This window comes from Bacillus rossius, chromosome 1 (assembly GCF_032445375.1).
Source record: "Bacillus rossius redtenbacheri isolate Brsri chromosome 1, Brsri_v3, whole genome shotgun sequence".
NCBI lineage: Eukaryota > Metazoa > Arthropoda > Insecta > Phasmatodea > Bacillidae > Bacillus > Bacillus rossius.
This window is the reverse complement of record NC_086330.1, coordinates 303,455,300-303,472,132: the sequence shown is the minus strand read 5'-3', so window position 1 is coordinate 303,472,132 and position 16,833 is coordinate 303,455,300. Positions and strand designations below refer to the sequence as shown.

Sequence of the window (16,833 nt, the reverse complement as noted above, 5' to 3'; positions counted from 1 at the left end):
TCTAACTGTAAAGGGCGAAAATTAAATTTTTATAATAATAATGAAAGGGAGAGTTAAAGATTACCAAGAAAGTTACACACGATTAAGTAAGGATATTCGATATACAACGATGCATTGAAAACATCGATGTTTACAAAGCGATACATCGAATCAAATCGATGTTTTGAAATGCTTTCGATATACTCGATGTATTGATTTTTTCAGTTGTTAGTAGAAAAACATCGAATCGATTATAACCAATTAATTTCAAAAAACTCAAGTTTGACCACAGAAATTTTACCTAAATCCTATTTCCTATTTATTTATTTAAAAAAAATTATTATTCAATAGTGGACTGACAATATAATTCCATCGCGGCCAACGTGTACTAAAAAATATGATGGCAGCACTAAGCACGAGTCAGTAACAAAAAAAAACTGTTTTGTCATGTCGGCCGGCGAGCTTCTATATGTTGTCGCGTACCAGTCTCCGTAGAATGTGTGGAGTCGTGGTGGACGTCTCTCGGCCGTTATCTTGTATTGCGCGACGCCAGCTCTCTCGCGTAAAGCAGCCTCCTGCGGGGAGGCAGGGGTGGACTGTCCGGCCCATGTAGCTGCCGAGGAATTTCTCCTGCAGTGGAGAAATGTGCGGTGCAGGCTAGTTGTGTTAGTCCACGTGTTTTGGACCGCGGACACGCCAGATACAAAACAACACACACGCACACTGTAAAGAAAACAATACAAGAGATTATAACATACAATATAACAAAGCCCAAAAGCGATAATAGCGGCAAGTTTATTGCAGCGTCTCGCGACCATGTCTAGCCTCGAAGGTGGCTCGCACGGGACTGGAGACCAGGACGCTGGCGCACTGCTCTCGCGCACACGGAGCAGAAATGACATTATTCCCAAAACTGCGGCGTGCTGCGGACAGGGCTGTGATTCGGGCTTTAACCCAAAGAAACGGAGGTACGACGTCAGACGCCTCCCCCTGGATAAGCCCGGGTCAAAGCCGTCCGTGCTTCCACCCGAGGCAGCAGGATCGGGACTGTCGTCGGGGTTAGGGCCGCCTCTCTCACCCCGTACTGGCCGGGTCGTTGTACATAAGAGAGTCCAGCTCCGAGCCTGTGGCATAGACTGCCAAGTAACGTGAGGCTCGGCCTCTTCGTCGGTTGCATCTCGGGGTCGTCTCAGCCGGCTCCTCGACTGTGACTCTGAACTCTGCATCGGCAAGGGAGGCACCATGTCCCCATTCACCTCGGGTGGGAGAGAGTGGCTCAGCTGCCTCCTCCTCGTCCGGCTCGGTCACCAGAGGTTGTCCACTGCATCGGCGTTCGCCTCGGGCATCCCAGTGACATCACCGATCTGTGTCTGCATCGTGCGTCTCCGACGGCGTCGCCTCGGACTTGTGGCCGATCTTCCTGCTGTTTCCAGCATCGCTGTTTCTGGGCTGGGGGTAGAATGGAACAGGCCCCTCATGCCTCGGGGTGTGATCGAGTTGTCTGAAGTAGGCGTTTCGTCCACTTCTACTAGGGTGACATATTCAGAGACCAAATTTTCTCCTGGGAATGTTGTTCTCCGTATGGTGTCTCGGTGCACTTTTCGCACCTGCCGTCCATCCAGGCGGACCAGGTATGTGCTCCTACTTAGCCATTTAAGGATCGGGTGTGGTCCCGACCATCTGGGGCTCCACCCGGCACTGTAGTTCTTCGGTGCGCTGGACAGAGGCTGCGTGCGCATGTATACCAGTTCTCCAGGTTGGATTTCCGGTGGCATTCGGGTCGTCTGCGGTGTTATCTGGCGAGTATAGTCCCTCTGGTGTTCGCACGCTGTTGTCATTTCTGCCTCTCGCAGTTGACGGCGCTCCCTTGGGTCTTCTTCTTCATCGGCTACCCCGTGGGCTGTCCATTCTCCTGGCAAGGGCAAATTGTGGCCTTGGACCATTTCCGCCAGGGTCATTCCTGTGGCTGCTTGGTTCTGCGATGTGTGCAAAACAGAGCCTCTGCAAGATGGTCATCCCATTTAGTATGGTCACTACCCAGCCTTATGCGCATCTGGACTTTCAACTCTTGGTTTCGCCTCTCCGTCGGGTTGGCTCGGGGGTGGTAGGCAGGTGTGGTCTGGTGTTTGACATGCCATGAGTTGCACATCTCCCGCTACTGCCTCCCGACGAATTGGCTGGCGTTGTCTGTCAGCAGGTCTCTCGGGTAGCCCCAACGCAGGAAGAATTCAGTTTGCAATATTGTCCCAATGGTGTTGGCCCGAACATTGCTGGTGGGGTAAGCGTCTACCCAACATGTGAAGACATCGGTCACTATCACCAGGAATCTCTTGCCCTGGGCTGTGTGGGGATATGGCCCCATGACATCCAGCACGATAGACTGTAAAGGGGTAGTGGGAATGCGAGGCTGTTGTTGCTCCGGCCCATCGCTCCGCTGCGCTTTCCGCTCAAGACACGTCTCACAAGTCACCACGTGCTCCTGCACGTATCGGGCCATGCCAGGCCAGTGTTAGTGCCGACCGCCCGCCGTGTTTGGTCTGCCCCAGAAGTCCATCCAGGTTGTGATCATGCATAAAGCGCAACACCGCTTCACGTGCCTCTGGTAGGACATAGGTGCGCCAATCCTGATCGGGTCCCATTCCTCATGTGTAGAGCATGCCGTCCCTCGTAGTCTAGGTCTCACATGGTTCCGCTATTTACTTCGCGCATCTGCGCTCAGCGTCCTGAGGTGCGTTGGGCATCGTGCACCCGACGTTTCAGCTCGATCAGGTCCGCAGGAGGTGGGTCGTCGTCCACACCTAGAGCAAGCAGGCGGCAGGTTGGTTCCCTTAGGTGGTAGTGATCCATCTCACGGCCAGGTGGCAGTATCTTGTCCCAAAATACCTCATCCTCCAGGCACGATCCCTCATCAGGGTCCCGTGACAGCGAATCCGGCAGCTCATTTTCTACTCCTGGGACGTGCTCCACAACGAGGTCGAATGACTGTAGGAACAGCGCCCACCTCACGAGTTTGCTTTTCCACCCCTGGAGGGTCCGCAACCAAATTAGGAAATGGTTGTCTGTGCGCAATACAAATGGCCTACCCTTGAGGTGGGGATGGTACTTCCTCAGTGCCCATACCACTGCCAAGCACTCCTGTTCATTGCTGTGGTAGATCCGTTCAGCACGGCCGAACTTGGCACTGGCATAGTCGATTATGCACCTGTCCCCATTTTCGTCTCGTTGGTATAGCACCGCGCTCACCCCCTTGGTGCTCGCATCCATCTGAACGTACAGCATCCTCTCAGGGTTTATCCGTGACAGAGTGTGGCATCGGAGAATAGCCACCTTCAAGCTGTCCAGCGTCTTCTGTGCAGCCAGTGTCCAGTGGTAGCACTGTCGTGGTGACAACAGATCTGTCAGGGGGGCAGTGAGTGTGGAGAACTGCGGGATATAGTTCCGCAGCCAGTTGGCGAGGCCCAAGAGCTTCTGCCACTGCTTGCGGGTTCTAGGGGGTTCAGCTTCTGCAATTTTCGCCAGGTGCACCGGGCGCGGACGGTTACCTATCAGCATCCAACACATGCCCCAAAAACTCCACCTTACTCCATCCAATGTGACACTTCTGTGTGGCACAGGTCAGGTGGTGCATCTAGAGCCGCTCCAGGACCAAGGACAGGTGCCACACATGGTCCTCCCAGGTCTTGGAGTACACGATCACGTCGTCGAGGTAGGCTGTCACATTCTGGTCAATGTGCCCTTCCAGTATGCGGGCCATCATAGCTTTAAATGTGACCGGCGCGCACTTGAGCCCGAAGGGCATGGCACAGAACTGTAAGCATCTACCATGTGGCACCATGAACGTAGTCTTTTCTCTGTCACCTGGGTGTATTGGCACCTGCAAATAGCCCGAACGTAATTCAAGGGTCGTGAACACTCGTGAATTGCCCAGGTCTGCCAAGGCCTCGTCCACACTTATCTGCAGTGGTGGAGAACCGATGGTGACACTATTCATGGGACGGAAGTCCACACAGAAGCGCATGGTCCCATCCTTCTTGGCAGCTAGGATGATGTGTGAGTTGTATGCGCTATTGGAGGGTTCAATGACACCATCTCGCAACATTTTGTGCACTTGCTCACGAATATTACCCGTTGCTCACGGAAACCATATCCCCTGGGGGCCTCATACACTGGTTGGTCGTGCATAGGGGGGATTTGGTCTTCTGTCACCGTTGCACGCCTTAGTGGGGTCGGCAGTGGCGACGATGCTCTGCCTTTCCCTTATGAGCCACATGAATGCATCCTGATACTCTGGGGGTACATCATTGTCCACATCTTCTAACTTCATGGGCTCTCTCGGGGGAGGTGGTGCTTTACCTAGTGCATACACTGCCAAGCGCTCATGTGTGCCGACATTCACTAGCCCAGAGGCCAGCACTATCACTGTGTCATGCTCCAACAACCATGGCTGTCCGAGCACTATGTCCTCCCTGAGTCCCTCTACTACAACTGCTGCCATCTGTGTAACCAGCACCCTCACACTCACCGTTATGATGGCATCCCCGATGGCTGTCCCGATTCCGGTGCTCGTGGCAAGGCGCAGCGTGCAGCATCTCGGTGTGACGTCTGCTGGCGGTACCAAGTGTTGGGCCACAAACATGTGGCTCACACCTGTATCTATCAGAGTGACCCTCTGTCTCCTGTTCAGAGTGACGGGTACCCACATCAGCCAGTCGTCTGGGGTGGTGAGCTGTCTCAGTGTTATGCGTGTCCTGGCCGTGGCTTTGGGATGGGTGTTAGGTGGTGTGGGGGGCAGAAGTGTTGGTCCTATACCCCCTGCTGCCCGTTTCCCACCGGTTGTTGTTGTTGTTGTCTTGGGCAGTCCTGATTCCAATGGAATGTGTCATGCGGGTATCCAAGGTGACACTGGGGTGGTCGGCCTCCGTCCCACAGATTCCCTGAATTCTCGTTGGGTGGTCTGTCGTATGCCACTCGGTGGGCCTTAGATTGCCCGTGCTACCATCTGCAGTGGACATTCGGGCTGCGTGTCTCCCTCTGGGAGAGCGGGCGCTCTGTACTAGTGCCTGGGCTCTCATCCGGAAGTGGTCGTAATTGTCCGTCGCCCAAGAAGGCGCTGCAGGTTGCCCTCTGTGGCTAGGGCCTGTCGCACATATTCTTCAACAGACCCGTTGCAATACGGCCTGAGGAAGGGTTGTAATTCTTCCCGCAATAACGCGGTCATGTCCGGCAATGCTTGCTCCGCCGCTTCCACTGAGGCTATGCGACGATAAAGATGCAACTTGCCCGCCAGGAATCTCTCCACCGATTCCGTGTCCCTCTGCGCCTCGCCGTAGAAATTTGCTATGCCGCTCAAGACTGCCTGGCGGTCATCAAATCGCTGCATGAGACACGTGGCGAACTCTCGACACTGCATATCGTATCGCCCTCACTGAGCCCACCACTCACGAGCTCGACCACGCAACTGTTTGCTCGTGCATTGTGTTCACTCCTCTACTGGCACACTGCACTGTAACATACGCCTCTCACACCATCGCACAAACTCCCGTGGGTCTTCGTGCACGAGACCACTAAACTCCGGCAGCACTATACGCTCGGCTCCTGTGGCAACCCGCACAGTGTACGCGACTATTGGTGCTGCCGAGTCCGTAGGGGTGTCCCAGTCAATTAGGTTCGGCGATGGTGGATTCTGTTTCGGTAACATTGACACGACGCGGTTGCCCGAGCAGCCTCTACACTCGTCACATCCCCCTTTTTCCCGGTACACAGTACTCGCAATAACACACCCTCAGCAGTTTCTGTCTTCACATCACTGCACCTCAGTGGTGCGCACGTGCATGTGTTCCGACACTGCCACTCTCCTGTCACAAGGGCCATGCATTTCCGTAGCTGACATGTCGCGCACGTAACTTTCAACCCGCGTGGCAGCATTGTTTACAAACACGGGGCACACCTGGCCGCTCCGTCTGCGCAGCCTACCCTTGCAGGCTATCACCGCTCCCGCCCGTACACCGCCGGCGCGCCACGAAGATCACCGATGGCAGAAAGGCGAAAGGGAGGAAAGGAGGGGGTACCATGTTGCATTTTCACGTTGAAGGGGGAGGGAGGTGACTCGACAGGAAATATAATCCAGTTGCGGGACGGGAGACAGCGATGCATTGTCAGTTGAACTGTGAAACTGATAGGTGTTGGGAACGAGGAAAAGGAATGGTTGAGTCCTCGCATTGATGAGATCAGAAGTACTGTCTAGGTGGATAAGTGAATCCATCCATTGTCCCAGGTGGATTTTCATGCTGTCTGATCACTCACTGTACACTCTTTTCCTGCACTGCAAGCACTCTTCTGTGGACTTGAAGTTCGCCTCACGTTTAAAGCCAAATGTCGCGTACCCGTCTCAGTTGAATTCGTGTAGACATGGCGGATGTCTCTCGGCCGTTTTCTTGTATTGCCCAGCGCCAGCTCTCTCGTGTAGAGCAGCTTCCTGCGTGGAGGCAGCGGTGGACCGTCCGGCCCGTGTAGCTGCAGAGTGACGTCTCCCGCACTGGAGAAATGTGCGGTGCAGGCTAGTTGTGTTAGTCCACATGTATTCGCCCCCGGATACGCCAGATACAAAACAACACACACACACTGTAAAGAAAACAATAAAAAAGATTATAACACACTATATAACAGAGCCCAAAAGCGATAATAGCGGCAAGTTTATGGAGCGTCTCGCGACCACGTCTAGCCTCGAAGGTGGCTCGCACGGGACTGGAGACCAGGACGCCGGCGCACTGCTCTCGCGCGCATGGAGTGGAAATGACGTCATTCCCAAAGCCGCATCTCGCTGCGGACAGGGCTGTGATCCGGGCTTAACCCAGAGGCACGGAGGTACTTCAGTTTAAAAATAACAAATTGAATTACATTTGGTTTTATGGACGAAATAAGATTGAAGTGAATTGTGTATAATTATGTATTAATAAACCTACTCATTACAATAAAATATCATCTTTTTGTGAGCTCACATATTCGATCGGACTGAGGTAAGTAAGTAAGGTTATAATCATGTTGTAGTTTATTTATTATCATGCCAACAAGAGTAACAGTAAAATCAGTAATTTACTGAATGACAGAATAAACAGTCTTAGGAATTATTAGATTAGTAAATTAATTTACCTGTAACACACACATTATTTTTTAACCTACATTGTTACATTTAGCTAGCAAAATCATTCGCCACATTGATACCTATATTCATTAATAAAACAATAGGTACTGGTATATTAATTGATGAAATCAACGAATCTATTCATTATCATATTAGTCTGGATTCTTCTGTAAATAGGCTGTACTACTCATTCTAGGCCACAGTTAGGTAGAGGTAAGTAGACTACCTTCTATGTCTCTCAGTGGTTAAAGTCAATTTAATATGTAGGCCCTACTGCTAGCTCAACTGGCTCAACTGCTGTTACTATATACTTATATTGACACATAGATGAGTATACACATGTAATTTATAGGTATGGAATACAGTTGGTAATAGGTAGATTCCAATATCATTACAAAACATAATGGTAATTTTAATTATTTATTAATGAAATTCAAAGTATCTCAGGTTGATTTCAAAAAGTAAAAACATTTATTACTATAAAAAAAAATACCTAACCATTGTTGGCACTGCAGAACACATTGACGTCAACCGCCGGTGCTCCCTCTGGATCGCATAGGCCGTTACGTCCCAACAACACTTACTCTTAAGTGCAACGAACATGCTCGAGCGTGATGTCTGCCGAGTGAGTGTAAGTGTGCCGCGACGAACACAAAGGCGACTACAGCGTCCGGCTGGGTGTGGCAATGCGCTAAATTAAATCATTAATACTTATTTTTAAAACAACCAAATTAATAACAATTAAAAGATACTGTAATAATGTTACAATTATGTACAATTTTATTTTTAAATAATCATGTAATGTCATATGTATCATTTAAGTTCAAAACTGGTCGGAGCTGTTTTCCCGTGCTTCACGTGTCTTGGCGCAAGGTCGCGCAGCGGCCTCGCGCCAGTTGCCGTCGGGAGCTCCCAGGGGTTGGTCGCTCCGTGAACGCAGAGCCTACAGATTTTGCGCCACATCCAGGTCATCGCAATTGTTGTGAGTTTATCCAATCTTTTTTCATTAGCTCTGCGCCCGACCCCACTCAGTCGTACGTATTTTCGTGCGGCTCTTAACTTATTTTATTTAATCCCAACCGGGAGGGATAATTAACTTACTATGTAATATTTTCACGTCCTGAGCATTCGGACAGCGGACTTGAGTCATACGCAGTTTCAAGGCTTCCAAGCCAGCGAATCATTATTCGTCAAGAGCTCCTAGCAAGCCTCGTGTGTCATGTACTAACTCTCTCATCTACGTGTTTACAATTTAGCTTATTTAACTGTGTAATATACATCTTGCAATCTAACCAAGTGATAACTTTGTTAACCAGTAATAAGTGACTGTGTCTCAAATATGTTCCCATCTAGCCGGGCTTACGTACATTTCGAAGCATTCGCATCTTGTAGTAGGTCAGATTGCAAATACCTTTAAGAACATTTAATTATATTGTGCTGTATTACATGTGAACATCATTCACTGCATAGATCGTTGCAGCCTATCAGCTCCGCGATTGTTTTCCGCATCCTTCACATCAGTAACGGCCACAGGATAAATCATTACATACAATTTTTCCATCTATACTGTTCGCGCGCATCGTCTACGTTGAGAGACTCTCGTGCAGCGACGGTCAGACAACAGGCATTGGACAAGCAAGTGTAACGGTCTTAATAAAGTGCAGTGTCTTTTCAATCCGTTTACCGTTTACTTTAATGCGTCCTGGGTGGCCTAAACAGCCCGGGTAGTTTTAAAACCGCGACGCACTCCTGCATGCAGCCACAAGGCCGAATCCCTGTTTTTGCGCCCTGAGATCATTTTCAGATTAATAATTACTCAAAAACTTAAACAGGCAACGGGAGTGCCGTCAACGACGTCATACCGACCATGGCTGTTAAGCCCGTGCTCTGCACCGCCAGTACCGTATCCCGTTTTCGGAGTGCGCCCCTTGCTCAGCCGGATTGAGTCAGGCGAGCACCTCGGGCGTAACCCCAATAGACATAATGAAATTTAAAGGTACGGAACCCCGGAGGCTCGAACCCATAATTCAATTAAGGGACAAGCCATTAGTACGAAATTACTAATTACCCGACATGTAATAAGTGCGTCGTAGCCACTCCGGGCGAGTACACCACGCACGGAGCAGACAACAAACCTCATTAACAGTCACCGCGGCCACTGGCCTTAATTAAAATGCCCGTGACTATGATCAAGTCAGAATAGGAGAAATCCCTCTAAAACAATTCGCAGTGGGACAATATGTTAGTAAATTTACAGTCGCCAATTTGATGTCACAATTTAAATAATTAAATACATTAAAACCATTGTTAAGAATTAAGCACCCAATTACCAGGTGCTACATTTTAATTGGGCATCTGGAACATGTTTTAACTGGTAATAGAGTAAATTCAATTAATATAAGTTTTTTGATGCCGACTCACAAAGAAGAGAAAGTTTCTCTTCCTTGCGAGGCGGCCATGTTCGGCAGTCTCCAACCACTCCGCGCCGGGAACAGACGTGTGTCCGTGGGCAGCATCCAAGTTTTCTTTCTTTGATTATTTTATTCTGTACTAAATCCTTAAATTTAAAACCTTTTATTAATTCACCGCTGCCCACATCGACTTGGTGCGTATTTTGCGGAGCCGGGCCTATCCCGACCGTCTTCAGTGTGATACCGCGCTACGTATCGCATCACAGAACGTACGATACTGGCCGACTCCAGCGAAAGTGTTTATACTTAAGGACGCCGTGCATATGCCTGCCGGCTGCACACACGTAAGTGTTTCGCCGAATTTAGGAGCCCGCTCATAGAGCCCCCCTGCACCCGTTAACTTTCGGCGCTGGCCGTCTCCAGCGAGCATCGTACCACGTCCCGCGAGACTGCCGCGGTAACTATTGTCACGTAGTGTTGTGTGAGAATTTTTGTAGCGGGACTGAACCGCGGAGCGGACTTGTAGAGTGTACCGTGTACCCACATGGACCCCCAGTGAAACTCCAAATTAAATGTATTCTCGCCAACTTCTATATCATTTTCCGTAATCCCCCGTCCTCCACACGGCCGAGCGCCCTTCACAGTCAAAGTAGAACCATTCAGGTTACATTCAAGCCGTGTACCTGGCGGGGCACGCGGGGGCAGAGTTCCCACGACCCCACACCAACGGCCTAGCAGCCGGCTAGCCTGGCGCCCCTCCGGACAACAAGAGCATCGCGACGCCCGTAGCGCCCGTCAGGTACCCCCCGGGCCTTTCACAGAGGTCGGGTGACGGCAATATATATTGAAAAAAAAATATCTGGAGTGACGATGCGCATATTTATTACCTAATCAAGTGTCTCTTTGTTCGTGTTCGAAAAATTTCATACACAGATTCAGTATATAATTAGATTTACATAAGTCTTTACCTCGGCTGGATAAAAATAACTTAAGATGTTAGAGCACTGATGCTCTCTCTCCTAAACCACTGGGTAATTACAGTTGTGTGTTAAAATAAGGTGTCAAATTAGGTTCACTTAGGTAATTTTACAATATTCCAGTTTATCAATGTCTTTCTTGAAATTAGGCCGCAGAATAACTAAGTGTAGATGTGATACGTGTTTCGTACTAACGAAATGGAGTGACAGAGACAGTCATTTCTTACTCACGTATTTATTCACTCCTAGTAACTTTATCATTTTGGATAAAGCCCTAATAATATTCGCTGACACTCTAACAATACATTCATTGCATCCTTTAGTGCGGATGACTATTTCTGATAGCTATTTTTCAGGATAAAATTCCGACGACGTATTATATGTGTTCACCCATTAATAGGCCATTACATTCTTTCTAAAATCTTCTTAATTTAAGTCATTTAACAATGCGTGCCACATTTAAAATACGGCTCCTGATTGGCCGAGAACTAATAATAGTTACATTATTTTAAATCAAACACATCAATTCCGCATGCAACAATAACGCGGAACACAAAATCTCACATTAAATTTGAATTAATATATATAGGAATGACATTTTAAATTAATAAACACTGTATCAATTTAACAATTTACCGTTTAAAATTCAATTGCTCCTAGAGGGGTCCTTGCAATTATTAGTCTCCAACGTTCTTTGTTGTCATAGAGTTTCAATTACATAGACATACACATTAAATACAAATAATAAAAATATATACATGGAACGAATAAATATAAATCAAAATAAATCATTACTTAATCGGGGCTGAAATAAACATAGTTGCAGTACAGATTTTTGCCGCCCTTTGCAATCATATTGAGCTGAAACCGTTGACTTGTCCAAAACAGTACAATGTGATTGGCACTTTCCTTTCTCTGTCACACGATATAGGTACTAAAAAAAATAACCTCTTAGCCTAGCGACGCGCGCACAATACGACACAAGAAAGAAAAAAACTTTGGCGCGACCGCGTTTATTTTTTATCATATTTTGTCGGTTACTCTCCCGAAATCACGCAATTTTTTATCATTTCGCTTCAGGTCGTCGTCGCTAGCAGACCTGCGCTGGGATGTTCCACTGTTTCCCGCGCGAAATCTTCGTTGCTGCAGCTGCATCTCCCGAAGGCGTCTTCTTCCTTGAGCCGCTCCTGTTGTGAGGGACGTGGGAGGGCTTACTTACTGTAAGTATTAATCACACAGGGATGCAACGGGTGGATGTACATGTGAATCTACAATATGACATTCTCCTGGTCACGTCACGGCAGTGGATCGGCGTCCCATCTGCGGTGATGACAGCCTCGTCGATGACGGCTCCCCTAGTTGGCAGCCGACGAGGCGTCGGGACGGCACCTGTCCTCAAAGCGGCCAACAATCCTGGCTTGGTTCACCTGACGTCGGCGGGGCCTGGCCTGTGGCGACGACGCAGTACCAGACAGTACGACTCCTGGCTCTGCGGCGATCATCTGCAGCGGCTGGCTGCATCTGCATCCGCCGCCCTACCTCACGACCACGTGCGAGGCGGCGCCGGAACGTCTGCGGGGTTGCTCGTGTCGACGTGATCACCACTTTCCACAAGGAAGCACTCATCAGTTCCCGTCACTGATAGGTACACATCCGTTGCGAATCGTACTGTGTCTAGCTTAACTCGGTGTAATCTTCGCACCTGACTTAATTTAATGGCGTCCGGGTTTTAATCACTAACTTTTTCACTAAGTGTCTGCAGGCAATTAAACTTGTGTTCTTGCTGTAGTGTAATGGAGTGGCAACAATTTAAATATCTAACTCTAATCAATAAGTAAACAAAATTCTAAACTTATTAAACACAAACAAATCAGATAATAATTAATTAACATTGTTTAATTTACAATTCACAATTACTCTCTATTTAAATTGCACAACAATATATGGTTATTAACGACAAAATAAAACATATATTAGTATTTTGCTACTAACATGTCACATTGTTAGTTTACATTTGGTCATAATGCATCACAGTGCATTGAATAGCTCATGTTTTCTTTCAATTAACATTTTGACGCCGCCGTCAGTGCTCCCTCTGAGAGCACAGGCCGGTATGTGTCCTCAACACCTGATCTGTGATCTGTGCCGTGCCCCGAACGCGCCCGTGCGCGCAACAAAGTGCAGTGCCCCGAACGGCGTGACGTCAGTCACAGCCGCCTACGTGTGCGAAGCGCCCGGCCGGGTGTGGCACTGCGCAAGGGTATTATTTATTCATGCATTTTATAATATAAACAGAAACTAATAAATCTAAAACCATCAATAATTAATGTTAAGTTAATAATCATTTTATAAAGGGTTATCATTCACAAAACTGGCCGAAGTCATCTTCCCGCGCTCCGCAGTTTTCCCGCGGAATTTTCCCCCTCCCTGGCCCCGGCGGCCAGGGAGGTTAGTCAGTCGCCATCCAGCACTCGCCCGGGCCGGCAGCTCACGCACGGGGAGCCCTCAACTTTCGCGCCAACGCCATAGTAACTACAATAGGTAATTATAGCCATAATCATTTTAATCCAGCTCCCCGGTCGTCCCGAAACGACCGTTCGCGACCCCGCGCGGTCCATTAATAATATGTGCAGTCCACCTCAGGACTTTTAATATATTACGTAATTAACTAGGTGACCCACCGTGGCACCTGCGCCTCACGCTATAACGTCCCACCCCGGGACATAGTTCTTCGCCCACGCAGGGCGGCACTGCGCCAAACGCGATACCAAACTTTCCGACGAGTCATTAACTGGGACGTGCCACGGCCACGCGTGTGATATCCAGTCAGATTCCACCATGCCCGTACCCAGCGTAACGTGGCCCTTGCCACCACGCGGAGCAGCTGCCTTTGTATCACATCTGTGTGGGACTAACCACAGTGATTATAGTGTAATGTGTTATCTTAAGTAATTTGCGGGACCTATCGCCCACGCACTTCACGTTGCGTCCAAGTACTCTCGCATAAGCCAGAACAGGTTCATCGTGCGCGGAGCTTAGGTCGACGATGAAGCGGCCAGTTACGTGAACGTGTGACGTGTAGATTGTGCGACGTAATAAATAACTAAAAGTACGTGTGTGTTTCATTAATAAGGCGTCCTGGGAGGCCATAACAGCCCGGGGAGTCCTTTGTCGACGCGTCCCTGCCTGCAGCCACGAGGCCAGGAACCCCGCCCTTGAGACCCAAAATTAATCAAACAGTTTAAATTCACGTAAATTCAGATCAGGCAACGGGGACGGCATCAATTTCATACTTTTACATTTAATACTATTTACATGTATGATCAACATGTCATTGTATTTGTACGTCTTGCTTTTATTAGCAGACAAGACTGTGTAAGAAAGTGTTGCTTGTTTACTTTCATACAACTTCTTTTATTTCATTCGGCTGCGATTTACTGAATCGTGCATCTGTTGAGTCTTATCATTTCTTCTCATATTTCATTACTTTCTGTGGTCTAGCCCGCAGCGGGCTCGCTGGGTTAATTAACGCGCTCATGTTTCTTTTCATCCTTGTTACTTTTATCAGCAACTGGAGTCTTGTCAACGCTCGAGGCTCCTAGCTTCTACGTGAATAAAAATTCTCTCCAATCAGCTGTTTCAAAACATGCTGGTTCAGAATAGTTTTTTAGTGTTTGAAATCATTTTTTCAATATATTTTTTCTCTAAGTAGAATTTTCTTTGAGTTTTAAACCTCTATAATCCCAGTTTATTGAGATTGCTTGTGGACACTTGCTTGCCGGAGTGCATTAATTTCTCGCGACAAAGGGCTTAGATACCGTGTTTTTCAGGTCCACAGTCTTCGCTACTCTTCACATTCGCCGACGAATATAATACAAACAATTACACAAAAATGCGAGTGATTAGTTCCATGGAATTACACTATTTTCTGTATAGGGCCCTTTTACTTAATAAATATTCGAAAATGTCGTTTGCAAATCTCGTGTTTTCATTTCTTAAAATATCAGTGTTTGGCCAACCAATGTCAAAATAGATAAAAATTCATTGAGTTAAATTCATAAAATCTGTTTGGATTTGTATGCGAAGTGAATGCATAAATTTCTAATCTGCATCCTGGGAAGAATGCAATCCTACTGATAATTCTCATCCCTAATCAATCACAGAAATGGCAATAAAATATTAAATTTTACAATAAAAATTTCTTCTCTTATATCAGAGTTCATACCATAAATCAAATATTTATTTCCAATAACATAAAAAAACTTGGCGATTTCTTCATGATGCTAGTGAAGTGCTTCGCAATTGGATTAACCAGCAACATCAATAATTCAAGGTAACCTTTACAATTTTGCTTGTAGTTGCATAAGTGCTATGTTCTTCTAGAGATGCTTTGCATGCCAGTGCCTAGTACACATGTATACACAGCAGGATGGGTTCATACCACATAGGTTCATCGACAACATATAAACTCAACTTTTCTTCTCGTTACTTAGTACTATGTATTCACAGCTTCGTACAAATAGGCGAGTCTAATTACCATATTTAGGTATTAGTGATAATGAGTTCATACTCATACGAAGAATTATGCAAGCCAACTGATACATAAAAAACAGTATACACATAATACACTAATAGCTTCTCAGGCTAAAATATCTTCTGTATAGGTGGCATGTCACTTCACCTTTAATGCAGGAAACAAGCAGGAATCACACTTCCGCCTAACAACAGGGTAATTTTCAGTGGCTGCACTACGCCTCACATGGCGTATTAAATCACACAATCACATTATAATACACTTAACCTTCAGTACAGTCAGATCCTTGGTCTGACCTTCACACTTAGACTGCGATAAGCTGTTCATGGTACTCTCGCTCGTACCATACCGAGGTATCTTTAGCTTGTGTCGGTCTTGTTTACATCGTGGTAGGACTCGTGTATGCCCTTAGCTGCGTTATGTTGTAGTGGCCTACTGGTCGACCTGTTACTGGCTCTGATAACGTGTAGCAATTCTTCTGCACAATGTCTGTGATGACATATGGTCCTTCGAATAACAAAAGTCATTTCTTCGTTACATTTTCCCAGGCCTTGCTTACTGGAGTTGTCTTCTTCAGTACCTGGTCGCCGATTTCAAATTTAGAAATTTTAGATGCTGGATTCCTCCTCCTTCTAATATCAGCTTCTGCTGTTAACTTCATTCTTACGAATTGTTCGATCTCTTCTCCGGTAGGTAATTTTGTATCTTCAGGGTCTGGGCCACATCGGTGTAAATAATTTGGGTCGATCGCCACCGATCTATCCAAGCTCACTGCTTCTCCAGGGGTAACTCCAATTGAACCATGCACAGTATGGTTAATTATACATTCAACATATGGCAATTTATCTCGCCATGACTGCTGCGAGCTGTACCATAATGTGCGAAGTAGGCTGCCTATTGACCTCATGAGTCTCTCCACAGGATTGCTCTGTGGGTGTCGCACACTTATCGTCGTAGGTATAGCACCTAATTTGCGTACGCCCTTCTGCCATAAATCACTCGTGAACTGGGTACCTCGGTCAGATAGTACCACTTTAGGCGGACCAATTTAATCAGTAAATAACTTCAACTTATTCATTAGGTACTGCTTTTGCAGCAGGATTCACAATGGCATATAGTCTGGTAAATTTGGTAAACACATCTTGCATAACAAATTTATATTTGACACCTCCCTTCGACTGTGGTAGGGGGCCAAATAAATCAACAGACAACAGGTCTAATGGTGTTGTAGGAATTATTAGTTCAACACACCATGTAGGCATATTAGGCCAGTATACTTGCCTTCTCAGGGCCTCAATAAGCTTCTTGCTACCTACATGTCCTAATGATACATGTATTTCCCAGGTGACTGGCTGTCTCAGGTCAGCTGGGATCACTGGTTTCCAGTTGTCTTCATACAGGCCTCTTTTCTTTGATTGTGCAAATAATATGTTGCCTTCTGACAGGCAAAAATGATGGTGAATATTGTTATCAGCTGATTATTTTTGAAGCTGGTTGATGGTGCTCCTGCAGTACTCGTCTTCTTGCTGCTTATCTTGTAGATTCTTCAGGATCTCTCGGAGCTTAGGGTTGTTTCGGAAAACTTCTGTTGATACAGGAGCAACTAAACATTCCTTTTGATGAGTGGATGTTGAAGTAGAACTCTCCTGTAGTTCATGCAGGTGACTGAGGTATTTCTGCAGTGGTGTTTGTAGATCCTTTAATGTGTTGTATCTGGATGTCATACTCCTGCAGTAAAAGAAACCATCTAGTTAGGTGGCTCCCAAATAGCTTGCCTGCATTAAGGCATGT

General features: G+C 47.1%; 1 protein-coding gene across 1 annotated transcript in view; it reads left to right on the top strand.

Annotated features, from left to right (window-relative positions):
* The window catches only part of LOC134527840 (uncharacterized), a 374,694-nt gene that overhangs the window by 23,237 nt on the left and 334,624 nt on the right, over positions 1 to 16,833 (top strand). The window lies entirely within an intron of this gene.